Consider the following 19,542-nt stretch of genomic DNA (forward strand, 5'->3'; position numbering starts at 1 on the left):
AGAGAGTGAGGTTGAGTGGAGTTTCCAAGAAGATCATATAAAATAAAGATGCCAATTTCACTTCCAAGTTTTGGAAGGAGTTGTTTGCAAGGTTGGGGACAAAGTTAGCTTTCAGTAAAAATTATCATATGTAGATAGATGTAAAAACAGAGAGGGTTAACAAGATTATTGAGGATACGTTGAGGATGTGTCATGCATCAACAAAGGAAGTGGGAGGAGTACCTTCCACTGTTAGAGCTTGCATATAATATTGGGTACCATGAATCCTTGAAGATGATTCCATTTGAGGCTCTCTATTGATAGAGTTGTAATACTCCTACCAGCTAGAGTGATCTAGTGAACATGGTGATGATTGGACTAGATATGTTGGCTGACATGGAGCAAGAGATGCAGGTTGTTAAAAGGATTTAAAGGCAACATAGGATAGATAAAATATACAAATCAGAATAGAGCATGCAAGGAGCTTCAAGTTGTGGAGCATGTATACGTGCCCATCAAGCCCAAGAGGAGCTCCTCAAGGATTGGGTCATGTGCCAAGTTGGCGCCTCAGTATTGTGAGCCTTTTGATATCCTCGAGTGATTTGAAATGGGGGTTTAACAACTTGTTACATTTACAAGAACCTCCCACTCCAAATCTTAACAAATATATGATCTAGCTTATGTTGAAATTTGCGGAATTAAATAATTGAAACATGTATATGTCTTTGTACTATTTTTAACTGTTTTAGTGCTTTAAGTGTTTTTGCTGATATAAAAAACATATAACAGTAATATAATGTAGCAAATAAGAAACACACACATATAGGAGTTGACCGTAATATCATGGGCTATGTTTCCTTGAACTCTTGTCAACTTGACTTGGCTCTTTGGGATTATGGCAAAGCTTCTTTTACAACTTCCACCTTAACTCCAAAGGTTAATGAACTGAACCAATGGGCTTAGAATAGTATCAATATCCCTGGTTGTCGTCACTCTACCAACAGATCTAAGCTTCCTTGGACTTGATTCTTTCAATTAGTGCTCTGAGCTGTCTTGAGCTTCTTGATGGAACTAACTCCCTTAGAATTCTTCAACTCTCTCTGAAACTTCTTCTTCTGTCTCCAGCAAATATCAGACACCTACAACAGACTAATCATTTGATCATTTGTTGCCTGAAACTTCCCTGTAGCATCTTGGCCGTTATAAGTCTTCGGATGCTTCTGCAAATCCCTGCAATGGATTCAAAAGGTCCTTTACAGTCAAAATTGACTATTGGATCACTGAGAATGAGTACTGGTAGCTCCTACAACTGCCTCCAACCTCTAGTGGCTTCTAAGCTCCAAATCAATCTTCCTAGATGAAATTTTCCATGAAGATGACTTCTTCAACTTCTCTAGATTATTCAATTGGCTTCAAAAGGCTCTAATTATCTTAGCGAACCTATTTTTTCACTCTCGCTGGTCATTTGAGCTTCTCTGGACTCTCTCTATTTTCTTCCTTCTCTGTATGAAAATTTCTCCTAGAGTGTATTTATGCTTTATCCTTTAGGGATACTCCACCAATTTTGGTGACTGCAATTATCTCTAGCTAAATTTAGCATATCCGCTAAACTTTAGCTACTCTGCCAGGCTGACCGTCGAAGGTAGCCATTAGCATTACAGTAGCTGTTGGGTGCACATATGTGTGGTATAATCCTGATGGTTAGGGATAATCCTCCATAAAGCTTGAAATTGGGTTAACTCTCAACCGTTGATCTATATCATCCTTCCAATGGCTGTTGCATATTCCACTGGCCAATTAGCCCGGACAATCTCCACCATTGATGTGACCCCACTCAATCCAATGGAAATCGCACAATCTCACATAGATTTCTGCACGACCGATATCAAATCGAGGGCACGTGAGAAAAGAAATTTTTCCCTGCTACGTGTCGCTTGCTGAGGCTAATCGCATGATTTTGGTAGAATACCGCTTCCAGCCTTTCACCCACGCGAGAAACCATTTACCGTCTTTCCAGGACCACCCACGTGCTTAATTCATATTTTGAGAAAAAGTTGTTAAGAAATTTACTGCATAACATAAATAATTACTGAGAGGAATAAATATAAAAAATAACCAGCAACAACCATAAACACATAAACACAAATGTTTATTCGGGAAAACCCCAAATCTGAGGAAAAACCCAACCTAATAAGATCTCATTAACATTGGCCAAAACCCTGGCCAATCCAACCAAGTGAGCCTTCACAGCTCACCTCCAGGTCTTACAATACAATGAAGTCTTTCCAACTTTTTATAAGCTCCATTACGTATAATACCACAGGCATAATACTATACGTGCACAATACCATGTGCCCCAAAACCATCACTGTTTAACCTGCTCAATTTTGACTCTATCCTGAGTCAAGTTTACCTAACACGCTTAATAAAGGTTTTAGCTCTTAAAGCCAATATTAACCTTTTAATGCTAATTCACATAGAAATGGCAGTCATGTGAACTGCGACCGCATGTACATTGTTTGCAACCTTGTTCTTAACCGTGGTTAAGGTCCTTGATCAATATCGGATCACTCCTCCCCATTGAGAATCTTTTGGACCCCAAAAGACTGATATACTAATCTGTACAGTAGATGAGAGTACATCACCCTCTTCTTTCAACCTCCATACACTTTCCTTGCATGGCTAGTGCCTCTGAACCAAAACTCGAAGGTAGTCAATACTTTCCTTCCTGAATTTTCTTGTCCTCCTGTTAAGAATGGCTTTCCTTTAGACTTTTTGTTAACAAGTTTATAAAAGGTAGTTGAACATTGTTTCCCTGATCATTGATCCAAGGTGGCTCAAAAAAACATTCTTCTGACATCTTGTCAAAAACAACATAATACAAGGAAACAACTTGATGGCATAAACTCTTTCTTCATCAAAAGAAACAAATTTCACATCATGTGAATCATCATCATGTCTTTAAATCTTGTGTACAAATGATCGACTGAATAACAAGCTGACAAAAACATGCCTTTTCAAACAACTGACTCTTCAAATCAAGCATGTACAAAAAGAACTTAATGATTCTTTTTCAAAGTAGAAAGAATTCCACCTCTTGTGAACCACTTCATCATTATCTCCTTTTTTAATCTTGGAGACAAAATCAACTTTTCCAAGTCAACATAACATTGCATGCATGTTTAAACAAGCAATCGACCATCAATTCAATTACATACATGTTCAAATACAAGGAAATCATCAACATCCCTGTGTTATACATACCATTCTCATGCATGTATTCCATTCTTCAACTTTCTCTTAAGCACAATCAATAGTACAAGATTCTCAATGTACTTACAAACCTAAAATGAATATAATTTTTCTGCAATAAAGCGAGTCTCATACTCAACTTTTTCATTCACCTTTTGGTAGAACCCTACAACTTGCATTACATTAGCAAAGAAATGCATCAAATCAAAAGACATGTAACCTTAATTGGATAAGAACTCTAACCATTTCTTACCAATCCATATCAAAGGTGCTTCCTTTGTCTGCACATCAACATCAACATGTGAATCATCCTGCAGCGCATCAATTATGGAAACTTCCTTTCCATTCTTGCCATTCTCCCTTTCCACCTTCTTGAAATTTTGTGGAAGCGTTGTTGGATTCAGAGTCCAACACTTTGTAGAAATATGTCCTTGCTTATGGCAGTAAGTGCAACACATGTTCATCCTCTTTATAGGATGATTCGCCTTGTCCAATTGACCTTTTGCTTCTTGCCTTCTTTTCTTCAAAAGTTTCCTGTATGTGGCCATTCTCTTTCGACATCTAAAAACACTATGGTTATCCAAACCATAAAACGGAGATGCAATTTTTTCCAATGCTTATGTGGAAATTTACCATGCTTTACATGATCAAAGGAAATATGATTGAAATCAGAATTATACCTTTTTATTTCACCTTTGTTAGCTTCATGAGGAAGTGAATCGAATGAAGTGGTGGCTCCCTTTTGAACACCATCAATCTCTTCAATGCTTTTATAGCTTTCACAACTCTCTGGTTCAAGTGCATGCTTATGAACACCTTCCTCTTGCAAAGTATGTTTCAAACTATTGCATTTCCCATGAATACAATCTTTACAAACTTGCGGTAGAGAACTTGAATGAAACTCCTTCTAGGAACTGTTTCAATTGCCTTCATGGCTGCTTTGGAACTTTCTCCTAAGATTTTCCATAGCCAAGACCCAAATACTTAGGCCTTTCATCAACCATTATTGGCTCAATAATTCCCTGTGCATGTTTGCCCAATCCTTTTCCTTCATAGCCCATTTTTGACATCAACTTGGACCCTATGCCTCTTGTATGTTTTTCAAAAGAACCAACATTAAAATTCTTAGAGGAAATTGAAGAAAAAGTAGAATTGTTTACCTCTTCTTCAAGCTGATACTTGACTAAGGTTTCTTTGGCAATAAGGAGTTGTGTCTCCAACTCATGCATCCTTTCTAGGTTCATATTTGCAATATGAAGTTAGCTCTCCATTTCCTGCAATTTGTCAGAAAGCAACTACTTCTCTTCCTTCATGGAATTCAACTTCTCTTGAATTTTGGTGCTCTTCCTTTCATCCTCATACATTTCTCTCACCATATCCATCATGATGAACAATTCTTGCTTCATGTCTTCATCAAAAAATCTTGTGAAGGAGGAGGATTTTGAGAACTCACTTGTAGAAGTTGTCATTATCAAATTGAACAAAAGAACTTCAACAAAATTCACAAAGAGCTTATTCAAGCAACCTTTTTCAAACAAATCTCTTGTGCTTCAAGGGTTTCCTTGAGGACCTTTGGATAAGGAGAATGCCTTCAGACCTTCTTCCTTCTTGTCCTCTCCTGGACTTAACTATCTATAGATTTCCCTTCACCTTTGCAAACTCAAACAATAGTCAATTTACAAACAATCAAATAGTCAAATCCTTTGTACTGTTTAAACACCTTTTAAGTCAAACAAGCAATCTTTTTCTCTATCAATCAAGCATCCTGCTCTGATACCACCTGATCTGAAATGGGGGTTTAACAACTTGTTACACTTACAAGAAGCTCCCACTCAAGAGCTTAACAAATATATGATCTAGCTTATTTTGACATTTTGCGGAATTAAATACTTTAAACAGGTATATGTCTTTGTATTATTTTTAACTGTTTTAGTGCTTTAAGTGTTTCTTCTGATATAAAACACATATAACAGTAATATAATGCAACAAATAAGAAACACACACATAACAACGAAATTTAATCTAGGAGTTCACCATAATATCATGCGCTACGTCTCGTTGAGCTCTTGTCAACATGACTTGGCTCTTTGGGATTATTGTAAAGCTTATTTTACAAGTTCCACACTTAACTCCAAAGGTTACTGAACTGAAACAATGGGCTTAGAATACCATCCATATCCCCGCTCGTCCTCACTCTGTAAATAGATCTAAGGTTCCTTGGACTTGATTCCTTTAATTAGTGCTCAGAGCTATCTTGAGCTTCTTGATGGCGCTAACTCCCTCAAAATTCTTCAACTATCTCTGAAACTTCTTATTCTGTCTCCAGCACATATCAAACACCTACAACAAACTGATCATTTGATCATTTCTTGCCTAAAACTTTCCTGTAGCATCTTGGCCCTTATAACTCTTCAGATTCTTCTAAAAATCCCTGCAATGGATTCAGAAGGTCCTTTACAATCAAAATTGACTATTGGATCACTGGGAATGAGTATTGGTAGCTCCTACAATTGCCTCCAACCTCTGATGGCTTCTGAGCTCCAAATCATTCTTCCTAGATGAAATTCTCCATGAAGATGACTTCTTCAACTTCTCTGGATTATTCCATTGGCTTTAGAAGGCTCTAATTAGCCTACCGAGCCTCTTGTTTCACTCTTGCTAGTCTTTTGAGCTTCTCTGTCTCTTCTTTGGACTCTCTCTATTTTCTGCCTTCTCTGTATGAAAACTGCTCCTAGAGTGTATTTATGCTTTATCCTCTAGGGATACTCCACCAATTTTGGTGACTGCACTTATCTCTAGCTAAATGTAACATATTCGCTAAACTTTAGCCACTCCGCCAAGCTGACCGTCGGAGGTAGCCGTTAGCATTACCGTAACTGTTGGGCACACATATGTGCGGTATAATCCCAGTGGTTAGGGATAATCCTCCATAGAGCTTGCGATCGGGATAACTCTCAACTGTCAATCTGTCCTGTCCATCAAATGGATCTTGCGTCATCTGCTGGCCAACTAGCCCAGATGATCTCCACCGTTGATGTGGCCCCGCTCGATCCAGCGGACATCGCACAATCTCATGCAGATTTCTGCACGACCGATATCAAATCGAGGGCATGCGAGAAAAGCAGTTTTTCCCTACTATGTGTCGCCTGCTGAGGCTAATCGCGAGCTCTTGATAGAATAACACTTACAGCGTTTCACACGCATGAGAAACTGTTTATCGTCTTTCCAAGAACACTCACGTTCTTAATTCGTATTTTATGAAAAAGGCGCTTAATAAAGGTTTTAGCGCTTAGATCCAATATTCACCTTTTAATGCTAATTCACGTAGAACTGGCGGTCATGTGTACTGCAACTACATGTACATTGTTTGCAACCTTGTTCTTAATATTGATTAAGGTCCTTGATCAATATTTGATCACTGAGAAGATTAGACTAGTGGCATAGAGACTTGCACTGCCAATAATGTAAACTTTGAAACGATCACTGATAGTGTTACCTGTTTCGTAGAGATAGACAAAAAGTGACCCAATTTTGAAAAACGGCGATGCAGAACACACATATTTTTTTTAGAGCATAGTTTTTGGCACTTTAAATTTTTTTATGTACATTACGTTTTAGAATGTTAGTGATTTGCATGCTGATTTTAAAAAGTGGTGATTCTGCATCATGCCCTCTTTTATAAAAGACCAATTTTTCAACTTTAAATTTTTCAATGTATGAAATGTAAATAGTTATTCTCTAAATTTAACGATTTTTGACACTTAAAATTTTTTAATGTATTAAGTGTGGATATTTTTTTTAAATGTTATATTTTTTACACTTTAAAATTTTTTATGTCAATTTTTTTTTACATATAAAAAAAAATATAAAAATATATATAAAAAAGACAAAAAAAATTTAAAGTGTAAAAAAAAAAACTGTAAAATTAAGTAAGTAAAAATAGAAAAATTTAAAAAAACATTAACAAAATCTAAAAAATAAAAAATTGAAAACAAACAAATTAAAAACAAAGAAGATTTAAAATATATATATATATATATATATATATATATATATATATATATATATATATGAAAATTAAGAAAAAATAAAATTAAAAACTAGTAAAATAAAGATTAAAAACATTTAAAAAAAAAACATATATATATATATATATATATATATATATATATATATATGCAGTTGTCTATAATGCGACTTTTTGGAAGCGTTTTCGGTGGGTTTTTCCGTTCAAAATCCGGCAGCAATTTATTGGAATCGCAATTTTGATAGCTAGTTCCTGCACAATCAAAGCGTCCCAGGGGTTTTCCAGGGTGCTGAATGCAAATATGCAGTTAAAAAATCATTTTAACTGAAACAAATCAAGATTTAACCTCAATTTCTTCCGCCGGATTCTGTCACCAGAATCTACAAAAAGTCGCATTATAGACAACTCATATATATATATATATATATTCAAATTAGAAAAACAAAAAAAACAAAAAGCATTTAAAATTTAAAAAAATATATATACATATTTTGAAATTAAAAAAAATAAACAACATATTTTTTATTTAAAAAAAAAACATTTTAAATTTTATATTAAAAATTTTAAAATTTAAAATTTTGACGTAATCTTTTTTTAACATTGTTAAAAGAAATAATGTGTATCTAAAAAAATATATATTTAAAATTTTTTTAAAAGATAAATATTATTTGTTTCAAAAATTAAATGCGTTTTTTTAATTTTTTTGTAAAATAATCGTTTTATTTTTTTTAATATCATTTTTTTTAAATGGGTCAGACTTATAGTTGCACCGCTAAGGGTCGCAACCCCATGAGAGGCCAGACGCCGACTAGGGGATTCCTGGAATCACCCAGCCTCTGCCCAGCGACTCGTGGGGGCGCAACCCTAGGTAGCGGCTGGTCGACTCTAGGAATCGACCAGCCGCGGCCTAGCCACCCATGGGAGCACGGCCCTGGGCGGTTCGACTGCAAGCCTGACCCATTTAAAAAAAAAAATGATATTAAAAAAAATGAATATTTTATTAAAAAAAGAATTTAATTTTTTGAAAAAAAAATGTTTATTTTTTAAAAAAAATTTAAATGTTTTTTTGTTTATTTGTTTGTTTTTAAAATAAAATTAGTTTTTTTTAATAATGTTAGAAAGAATTAAATTGAAATTTTTTTAATATAAAATTTAAATTAATTTTTTTTTAATAATGTTTTCTTATTTTATTTTATTTTTAATTTGAAAATACATATATTTTTTAAAATTTTAAATGTTTTTCGGTTTTTTTTAATCTAAATAATTTTATTTTTTTTAGGTTTTTTCTTTTAAATGTTTTTAATCTTTATTTTAGTAGTTTTTAAATTTTTTTTTTTTTTGTTAATTTTCTATTTTTTTTAAACTAGTTTGTTTAAAAAAAAATGGATTTTTTAGTTTTTGTATATGCTTTTTAAATTTTTTCTATTTTTACTTAATTTTATAGTTTTTTTTTAAATTTGTTTTATTTTTTTTCCAATTTTTAAATTTTGTTTTTTTTATTTTTCCAAATTTTTTTATGGTTTACTAGGGAAAAAAAAAATTGCTTTTTTTTGAAAATTTGTTTCTCTTATTATTTAATTCTTTATATATTTTTTTAGTTTTTTAATTCTTAATTTTGTTTTTTTTAAACAATTTTTTGATTGATTTTTTTTTTGTTATTTTTTTTATGTTTGTTTTTTTTTGGTCTTTTTTGTATATTTGATTTTTTTTAATATATATTTTTATTTACGTTTTGCATTTTTTTTTACTTTTTTTTTTTGTTTTTTTCTCATTGTTTTAATTTTTGTTTTTATTTTTAATTTTATGTTTTCATTATTCTTTTGAAATTTTAATGTTTTTCGAAGTCATGATAAAATCTTTTACACCATTATTTCAAAATGTTGAAAATTTACCCTAGAAAAAAAAATGTTATTCTAGCATCAACACTTTTTGTTTTGAGGGCTTCTTTTGCACAATTTTTGCACATAAAAATTCGGTTTACTGGCATTTTTTAAAAATGTTTAAAATTGACCACTAAAAAAAGTCATCATTCCAGTATCAACACTTTTCATTTTCAGGGTGTTTTTTGCACAATTCCTACACAAAAAAAAATTGTTTTCACTTCCATTTCTAAAACATGTTCAAAATTGACCCTAAAAAAAACCATCGTTTCAGTATACACACTTTTCATTTTTAGCACTGTTTTTCATGTTTTTCGGGGGTTTTTTGGCTAGAGTTCCTGTTTTGAGTGTATAGTTCATGTTTAAATGTTTACATTGTTTGTCGCTATCAGTGAAAATCCATGATGTTTTCCACGTTTCGTTGCTTATGAGATATGTCAAGGAAGATGATCGTGTGATTGATTGGTCTGTATTATAGGTGGAATCAGAGGGAGAGTTCCAACCAGAGCCACAATTTATATTGCAACAGAAATAGCTCATGCTCTGAAACCATGCAATAGAGCAAGTTAAAATGTAGTGGAAGCACCTTGGACCTGATGAAGCTACATGGGAGATGGTTGATCAAATGTAGGCATTATATCATTCTTTATTTACTGGTTGAAGAAAATGATTTTTTTGGTGTATATATGTGTGTGTGTATGTATATATCTATGTATGTATGTATGTATGTATCTCATTGTAAATACCATATTGAGCTATGTTAGAAATATCTATTAAGTGGTATATTTGTCATGTTTTCAACAGTTGTCATCGTAAATATTGCATCGATTTGTGTTATAAAGCTCCATACGTAGTATGTTTTGCTAGTCATAAGTGTCATAGAACACTAAGGATGGCGTTCCCCTCAGGGGGATGGGTTTGTAACATACCTAGTTTGATTTTCCATGTAAATAAAATTAGACCAAGGTCATGGGACAAGTATTCCAAGATAAATGATGGGAAAGCATTAAAGTGGGTATCACTTGTGGTTAATTAATGGCTATGGAAATTAGCAAAGGCGTTGAAAAAAGGGAAATGGTAATAAATGACAATTAATTAAAGAAATAAAGGAAAATAGGAGAAAAGGAATGTGAAAGGACACAGATATGCATGCAAGGGAAATTAGAGACAAAATAAGGAAAATGAAGAAAAAGAGAAAAAAGGAAAGGAAGAGACATGAGAAATCAACAATAAAACGACACCTCAAAAACAATTGGCAACTTTTGATCACCTTTGGTTCTCGACAACTTTATTTTTTCTAAGGAAGAAATCAATCTCCAATAGGAGAGGGTGAGAGCACTTCGACACAAGTATGCAAGAAAGCAAAGGACAAATAAAGGGATGCAAGGGAGAATAAGGAAAGGTTGCGAAAAACATCTATGATAGGGTGATTTAAAATAACAGGTTGCATGGTACATGCATTTAATTATTTTCTTACTTTGTTTTCATTAACATGGGATTTTCCCATATTGAAAGTGGTTTTGACTTTGCCTTTCCTTTTCTTGGATATCCATGATGTAGTGGGTTCTCTATTTTGTTGAGCTTTCGATGGGATAGACTTGGATCCTGGCTGAGGTGGTCTTAGGAAATTCCCATGGGTTGAGGGTGGAGATGGTGTTTCTCCTGGATCTCTTGATGGATGGGTGGAGACAAGAAATTCATCTGGAGCTGATGAAGGAATTCAGAGGTATCCAAGATTTTTTGGTGTTAGTTATTTCTAAATGGGTTTAGGTTGTAGAAAATCCTATAGATTCACAAGCTCATGCAATTTACTAAAGCAGAGGACAAGAATATACTTCTACTTTCAACCAGTGAAATCCAATAGATCGACGAAAATGATAAGAGCAAGAAGAACATAAATCAATGGCACATAACACAAGATGTATCTAGGGAAAGCCAATGCTCAAAACCCCACTATCGGTATTGCATATATCAGAAATATGACTGAAGACACAAAGCTTGTTCTCACTAGAACAATTCTGCACAAGGTATGTTCAGCTCTCTCAGCTCATAAGTAAGCTCTTGGCCAACACTTAGCAAGTTCTGCAACTCTCCAAGCCCCTATTTCCTTGTGTAATTCCTATGGTTGAATAACCCATATTAATGGTAATCTAGTGCATCCAAAACTACGCAATCCAAACTAGGTCTAGTTCCTGATTGCATGCATCATTTATACAACTTAGTAAATCATACAACTAATAGTACATTGTCCCTACACTCTAGTCTCAACTGGGTCTTTCTCAGAATTGAAATACATGAGTTTTTGATGAGGTAATCTTCAGTTAAATGGAGTAGCACTAGTGGATGCATTAGTGCACCAACTGACTATTTTTATGTTTTAACCCCATACAGAAATTACTTGCGTATAAATTCTAAAAACAGAAAATAAACAATGGCGAGAGAATAACACACAAAACAAATATATGCAAAGATTTTCCCTTGGATCCCAAAACTGGGACTACCAGATTGATTTTTCATTATATTCCTTTCAATGTTATAATACATATATATGCATGTCAAAGCATCCATAAACCCCAATCCATTAACCCTCAATTAGAACATAACCATAGTTCCCTTAACTGGATCTACAAAATACCATGGACTGAAAACCATCGCACCCAAAACCATGTGCCAAATTCATGCACAAAACCATAGGCAAGTTTGCCACCTAATATAGGTTCCAAAAAATATAACAGAACCCAACACTGTTAACTCTATTAGTTCCACAAATAGTTTGAAACTAATTTAACTGAACTTAACTTAGTAAACTAAGTTATCTAATTATAACTCGCAATTAAACTCATATTGGACCCCTAAAAGTTAGGGAGAACATATACATGACTTCAAAAATACTTCCAACTCGAAATCCCTAAGCTAATTAAGTTAACTAAACTTAGTGAACTATTTACAAGTTGCTACGAGAATATAATTCGATTTTAATTCTCAGTTTAATTCAAGGACAAATTAAATTGGAATTTCTTATTTCCATTTCTCAACGCTTCATCTCGACAAGAAAGGGAATATCTGCTACCCTGATTTTGTCTCTTTGAAAGTCGAATTTACATCTTGACAATGCCTTTGTCAAAATTTCAACATCTTCTTCCTCTGTGGGAATGTACTCTAACAACATAATCTGCCTCAATACACAATCTCTGAGATGATGATATTGGATATCAATATGCTTGGACCGATCATGAAAAACTGGATTTTCATAGAGTTTGATACAACTCTTACTATCATAGTAAATCACAGTTCGATCCATCTGCTGACCAAACAAACCATCCAACATCTTCCTCATCTAGATGGCCTCACATGCTACCTAAATAATAGCCATGTACTCTGCCTTTGCCAAACTAAGTGCAACCAATCTTTGTTTCTCATTGTACCAAGAAACTACCGTTGACCCAATACTAAATATCCCTCCTGATGTGCTCTTCATGTTGGAAGGAATCCTTTCCCAATCTTCATCGGTGAATCATTGAATATTTACTCCCTCTGTCCATCTATACCATAATCCATATTGAGAAGTTCCCCTGAGGTATCTCAACACATGCTTTTCTGCCTTCCAATAGAGATTGATAGGCCTAGCCATCGCTTGAATAAGTTGGTTAACTGCATAGCACATGTTAAGTTGTGTGTTCACCAAGTACATAAATGAACCCACAAGTTTCTTGTAAATAGTAGTTTCCACTACTTCCCCTGAAGTAACATCCTCCTTCCTCTAGTTACCTGCTAGAGGAGTCTCCATGGGTTTTCGGCTCTCCATGTGGAATCTGCTGAGTATCTCGTTGGCATACTTTCCCTGAGAAACAAACAACTCCCCATCTCCCCACCATACCTCCATGCCAAGAAAGTAATGCATGAACCCCATGTCCTTCATCTCAAAATCTCTTCCAAGGTCCTCCTTGCAATATTTGATCATCTGATCATCATCTGTCAGTATGAGATCATCAACATAAAGTACAATGATAAACAAATTACCTTTCACCACTCTGTGGTACATGTTAACATCTGCTTCACTATTTGTGAAGCCCAACCCATTGAAGTAGCTATCTATCCTGGTGTAGAAAAGCACAGGGTGCTTGCTTTAGCCCATACAACACTCTCTTGAGCCGACAAACATGCGGATCACAGTCAAAGGTTTCAAAACCTTTAGGTTTCTCTATGTACACCTCTTCCTCAGTCATGAAATTAAGGAAGGTTGTCTTCACATCCATTTGATGTATCTTCCAACCCATTTGTGATGACAGTGCCAATATAGATCTGACTGGTGAGTAGCTTGCCATAGGAGCAAAGGTCTCATCATAGTCAATCCCCTCTCCTTGTGAAAATCCATGGGCCACAAATCTAGCCTTATGCTTCTCCACACTACCATCTGCAACTTGCTTTACCTTGTAAAGGCAATAGGAGCTCAGCACTAACTTGTCCGCCGGTCTCAGGACCACATCCCAAACACTGTTACAAACTATGGAGTCATACTCCTCCACGATGGCATCAACCTAAACTGGTTGCTACACTGCTTCCTTAAAGGAAGATGGCTATGTCACAACACATTCGCCCATAAGAGACATGTATCCAATGTACCTCTCAGGTGACCTCCTCTGCATGCACTGAGAAGTTGTTTCTCCCAAATTATCCCATGCATCATCCAATAATCTATCAGCCTCTCGGGTGTGCTTTCATCTCTCTCTAGAAGACTCTCCCTGAGTGGATATCTCCACTCCCAGATCCTCTAGATGAGTTGTTTGCGCATTGTTGTGTACATAAGTGTGTTTTTCATTTTGTACATTTTTAGCTTGGTGTGTAAGTGTTTTCCACTTATTGTGTCCTTTTTACTTCTTATGCAGATGTTTGTCGCACCTTATATCGGTTTTGTTGATGGTGCCTGTTGTAGTACCTAGAATCTTTCCTCTACGGAATGGCTGATCTACGATCCTCACGGTGAATTAGTGGATCTTCAAGGTGTTTGTCTAGGGTGTACCAAAAACAATGTCGCTGAATATAGTGCCGTCATCGAATTGCTGGCTGAGGCTGTTATCCTCAATATTCATGCATTGATTGTGAATCTAGACTCCTAGCTTGTTGTTCTTCAACTTAACGGCGTTATTCTGTCAGAAACCCTCAAATTCTAAGGTTGTATTTACGTGTTCGCTTACTGGAAAGGAATTTTGATTATATCACATATCAACACATTCCTAGAAGACCAAATACATTTACTAATGCATTAGCAAACCATGTTTTAGATAGACATTTGCACAATTTATAAAAAGCATAAGAAAGCATTCAGACTCAATAAGTAGATACAGTAAAACATAGATAGGTATATATCATGTGTTGCACACCATGGTTCTCAAATATATATATAAATATATATATATATATATATATAGATATAGATATATATAGATATATATATATATATATATATATATATATATATATATATATATATATACATATATGTCCAAAAAATATGCATGTTCAGTTACATCGCGAGACACATGTCTCTCAAAATCTGCAGAAAAAGAAGTCTACTATGCATGAAGCTCTCTATAGCAGACCGCTTGGACCAACCACCTAAGCAACTGGTGTATCCTATTCAACACCCCCACGATATGTTGCTGGTACTTGCTGGGAATCTCCTCGAATCCTCTGTAGTTTGGGATCCCCTCAGTCAAGCCCTCTAGGTTACGGGCTATCTCCTCCTCAACATCCCCACCTGAAGGTGGTAGGTCAATCTCTCTGTTAGCCCTCTGAGCAGTAGGAGTGAGACCTACTAGTCTCTCAGGTCCAACATCTGCAAAGAATTGAACATAATAATTAGGGCATGTATATTTAAAATCCAAAAACAATAAAAAATTACAAAAAATTTGTTGGTCAAACTGAGTATTTTACCTCTCTCATCCCACTATTCACTAGGAGGAAGTAGCATGTCTGGATCACCCCTGAAGTCCATCCCAGCATACGGCCAATCCTCGACTATGAATTGTTGACGGTTCATCCACTCAACAAATTCTGGACCCCATAATACAGGCTGGCCACCGCCTCCTTGCAGCGTCACGAGAGCCCAACGAGTAATCCGTGTCTCTCATGGTCTTGGCCATCCCACTGTTACATCCTATCTCTGGGGGATTTGTACTCACTCCAGCATGAGCGCTACCAAGATCGAACCATAACCAAATTGTTTCGTCTCGCCCTGATGGCACTTGGTCAGTTGTCTCTTCATATTAAGAGACATGGTCTCTTCCCGGTCAAACATGGTAGGATTTAAACGTTCTAGGGCTAACCGTAGTTGAGTCTTGGTCACCTCATGCTGGGATTGGGAGCCAACTACTCTTGTAATGGTAGACAATAATACCCATAATGACAAATCATTAACAGTGGCAATCTTTAGCTTTCCACTTGTAGATGATTTCTGTGCTCTCGGGCACACTCTTGCAATGAGTGTGTCCAAAGAGTCTCTAGTAACCCGCGTACCCACCATGCGAGGTCTCTCCCCTCTCTGTGACAATCCAGTCAAAAAATAGATATCCATGGCATCAAACGCAATTTCTTGCCCACAAATTATAAATTTTCCTTCTGTCGGATTCCACGCTTCGATCAAGTACTCTAGCAGATCCAATTGTGCTCTCAAGAGTGGTGTCAGGAAGAATTTTTGCAACCCACAGTTCCATAGGATGTTCAGGAAATGAGGATCGTTCGCTCCCATCACATCATCATTGTCATGAGTATGTTCTTTCGATATGAACACCATTTTTTATCCCTGCATGCACAAACATCCCTTTGTTAAATACCATCCAACCATTTTCACCTTTTAAAACAGATTATAAATGAAGATTTTTGGGTTCGAGCACTCATTGCAGTTGTTCTTAAAACAACTGCGATGGGCCAATTTATATAGTTCACAAACTTTTGGGTCATTGCAGGTGTACATCACTTTCTTGCGACGACCCCGTTTTTGCCCTATGTAAATTTCTCAGTCGTCGTGAGCCTGAGGGGGAAACTTGCGACGACCGAGGCAGAATTTTTGTCCAAAAAATCCCTCTAAATCCCAGTTTAAATCATGAAATTGCATCTAATTTTGGCATAAAAAAAAGGTACGGATAGGGCATTTACCTGGAAGAAGCGTGAAAAGAAATGGACCACTAAGCCTCCTGGAATCGATCGCCAAGTTTCACGAGGTATGCAATGTTTGAAGTTTTTACCACAATAAAAAACACAAGTAAATTGGTTTTTTACCATAGTGTCTCTTTTATAACCTTTTTTTTAAAATTTAGGGTTTTCCTTAGGGTTTGAAATTAGGGTTTTGGCCTATATGCGTGTTTTTGTGAGGCAGATCTTATGCTTGCATTTTCTTGTGTAGTGACAGGTGTTTCGAGCATTGGCGATGATCGATGCATGAATTATATACTCAATCAATACTGAAAAAATCCTTTTTGAGTCAACTTTAAGCTCTTTTCTGACTCTTGAAATGTGAAAAGATTGTCGAGCCCTTGTCGTTTCGAGCTCATTAATGGTTATGAAATGTCGTGTCCCTAGTAATTTTTTTACTTTTTTGGGTTGGAGGCACTATTTACAAAAAGTACTCCTTGACTGAAATGGTCAAGCGGTTCTCTTGAGTATCATTTTCTACCTTTCTGGGCTCGAAAGACACAAACATATGAAAAGGTCCCATCTGGAGTTTTCTTTTCGTGTATTTTTCAAACTCTCTGAATATGAAAAAGATTTCAAGTTTTACATATGTCAGACTCATTAAACCCTGATGACATTGGACTCGTCGCCATGGTGAGACCCGAGCTTCTCCTCCCTAGGGCTCGTTAAAATTTCACTAGGTTGGATTTGTCCAAAGGACAAACTTATATTACAAGCATATGATATCCCCTTCAAGCTTATGTTTCAAAAATAATTGGGGTACTTGCCAGCAATGGTGGGGGAAAATTTGGAAATATTCTGTTGATTACCTATGGCAGCTTGTCACTCTGGAAAATCGACACTTTTTTGCTTCTTTCTAGGTTTAGGATATCCTCACTTCATCATTAACATTCCGGGGTTTGGGTTATCATTTTACCTCATTCCATTCGATCCCTGCTATCTCCACATGACCCTCGATCTCTTGGTACCAAAATGCTACCGCATTCTGGAGTCGTGTCATCGATATGTTCAAGAGCTTAGTTCTTTTGTAGTTTGCACCTTTATATCCTCCTCTGATTCTCTGCTTTATCCATCTTCATCTTGTTCCTTGTCTCGTGTTGTTTATGTGGGAAACATTATGGCCCTCCCGCGATGGATCGCTTCTTGTCGACATCAACTCATTATCCAGGAAGTTGATCTAGAGACTCGAGATCATTCTTCACACTTTGTGGATTGTACTAGCAGTACCTTGAGAACCATTGACATTACTGGCGGTCTCTCTCACGCTTGTTAACGATTCACATAATTGGTCGGTAATCAAGCAATTTTCTAGTATGCTCGACTTCAACACATTTATTCGCATATTATAAATTGTACGATGGACAGGTCAATATTCAAGACCTTGGGCTCAGATTACACAAGTCCAGGTTGCGTGGATTATTTATACGACTCTTTTGACTGGATGGCTACGACCATACCTGAGTCTTTCTGGATGGCTGCTACCATACCTATATTTTCATATGGTTCTTGTAGACTAGATGGCTATGTCCATACCACAAACCAATTCTATTTGTCTTTTGGATGGTTGTGCCCATACCTCAACTGCATGTATTTCTTTCACTATTAGAGATATCAGTTGTACTTGCGTCTGTAGGTTCTCCGTGATGGTGTTCCAGTTCAGCTATGGTTTCGTAAATCATTTCACCCCTCCCACTCTCTCAGCCTTCATTCTTTAGGGGGCATCTGTTACACAGTATTTTGTCACCAGCCCTACATCCCCTGATCCTAGGTAGAGTCGGTCCCTGAATGGCATTTGCTTTGTGTCATACATCAAAATATGTGTCCACATCTTCCATGTCACTCAAGAAGATTAACCATGCTCATTAATCCTAAAGCTGGCCCTCTTTACCTATGTTTCAAGATCATTGCAGGACATCAGTATCTTGCCTGCAACGATGGCCCAAAGTGAACGAGATCATGCGACATTGTCGCAAGAGTACATCTATTCTTAGCAACGGTCGGATTTTAGGGATCGCCGCAGGTCATCAACATCATGCCTATGATGATAGCCCTGAATGCAGTAATGCCTCATGATTTCATCTCTGATTCTTAGTGTTTGACCCATGACAACCTAGATATGGCGAATTAGTTCAAACAAAATGCTTCTGGGTGGTTCGGGAGCTGGTTGTTGGGTCAAATAAGTTTGACTCTCTTTATTTGAGATGGTGGTTCCACCTTTTGAGTAACCTCCCATGAAGATAAGCTTCCTCTTCCCTCATTTGTGGAGGCTCCTCCTCTTATAAAATCATCCTCCATGGCTATGATCAACTAGTTAGCAAATTAGCTAGTTCTTGGTGTTGGATTGATAGCTTGCAGTTTGGATTGCTGATAGCCTAGAAATAGGTTTTGGGTTGATAGTGTGAAATGGTTTTGTAAGAAGGAAGCCTTGTTGTGATTTCCCTAGTCTCTTACTTGTGATTTTGGGTGAGAGAGAGAGTCATCAGTCCTTTTGGGAGACCTTTGAGAGCGAATTCTTATGGAGACATATTGATTGGACCCTTCAAGGAAGCTCGCGACATCAAGGTGTGGTTGTAAGCTTTGTTATTGTTTATATTAATATAATCAATAGTTATTTCCTATATCATGTATGAAATGTATGTTGATAGCTTATGGTTCCTTGAATCTATAAGTAGATAGTTCATTTTCGTGTTCTATTATGTGTTTTGTCGTTCTCTTATGTTGTTTCAAGTGAATCATTCATTAAGGAGAAGAAAGTGATAGCTGAAGCAATGTGATGAAGACTTCCTCAAACACTGGTATAAGGTAGACCTCTTCAACGATAACTATTTAAGGAATTAGCTATTATCTTTGTCTTGCTATGACTAGACCCACTCTAGGGCTAGAGGGGTTGTCTCTGTCCGCGGAGGGAAGTTTCCTACATCACACTTCTCCTCATTGAATCTAACATCCCAGTGAACCACTATCATTTTGGTGGTTGGAAAGTACACCTGATAGTTGTGAGGTGTATAAGTGTACCCCACAAATATCCCCAACTCTGTTGTCATCTCAAGCTTCTTCCGTGCATCATCTTTGGTAACATGGAAATTTAGTGATGACCGAAAATTCCTAAAGTGACCAACATCTGACCTCTTACTAGAATAAGCCTCCTCTAGTGTCTTCATCTCAAGTATCCAATGTGGGTGACGATTCTGAACATAAACCCCTATGTTGCAT

General features: G+C 36.2%; 1 pseudogene; it reads right to left on the reverse strand.

The window, feature by feature from the left end:
• Positions 1–15,281, reverse strand: part of LOC149194271 (bifunctional riboflavin biosynthesis protein RIBA 1, chloroplastic pseudogene) — a 48,028-nt pseudogene extending 32,747 nt beyond the window's left edge.
• Between the last annotated feature and the right edge of the window lie 4,261 nt (positions 15,282–19,542).

Source organism: Pinus tabuliformis, chromosome 2_2 (genome assembly GCF_031772625.1).
Source record: "Pinus tabuliformis cultivar Carrire ecotype Pingquan chromosome 2_2, CPIR1, whole genome shotgun sequence".
In the NCBI taxonomy this organism is placed as follows: Eukaryota; Viridiplantae; Streptophyta; class Pinopsida; order Pinales; family Pinaceae; genus Pinus; species Pinus tabuliformis.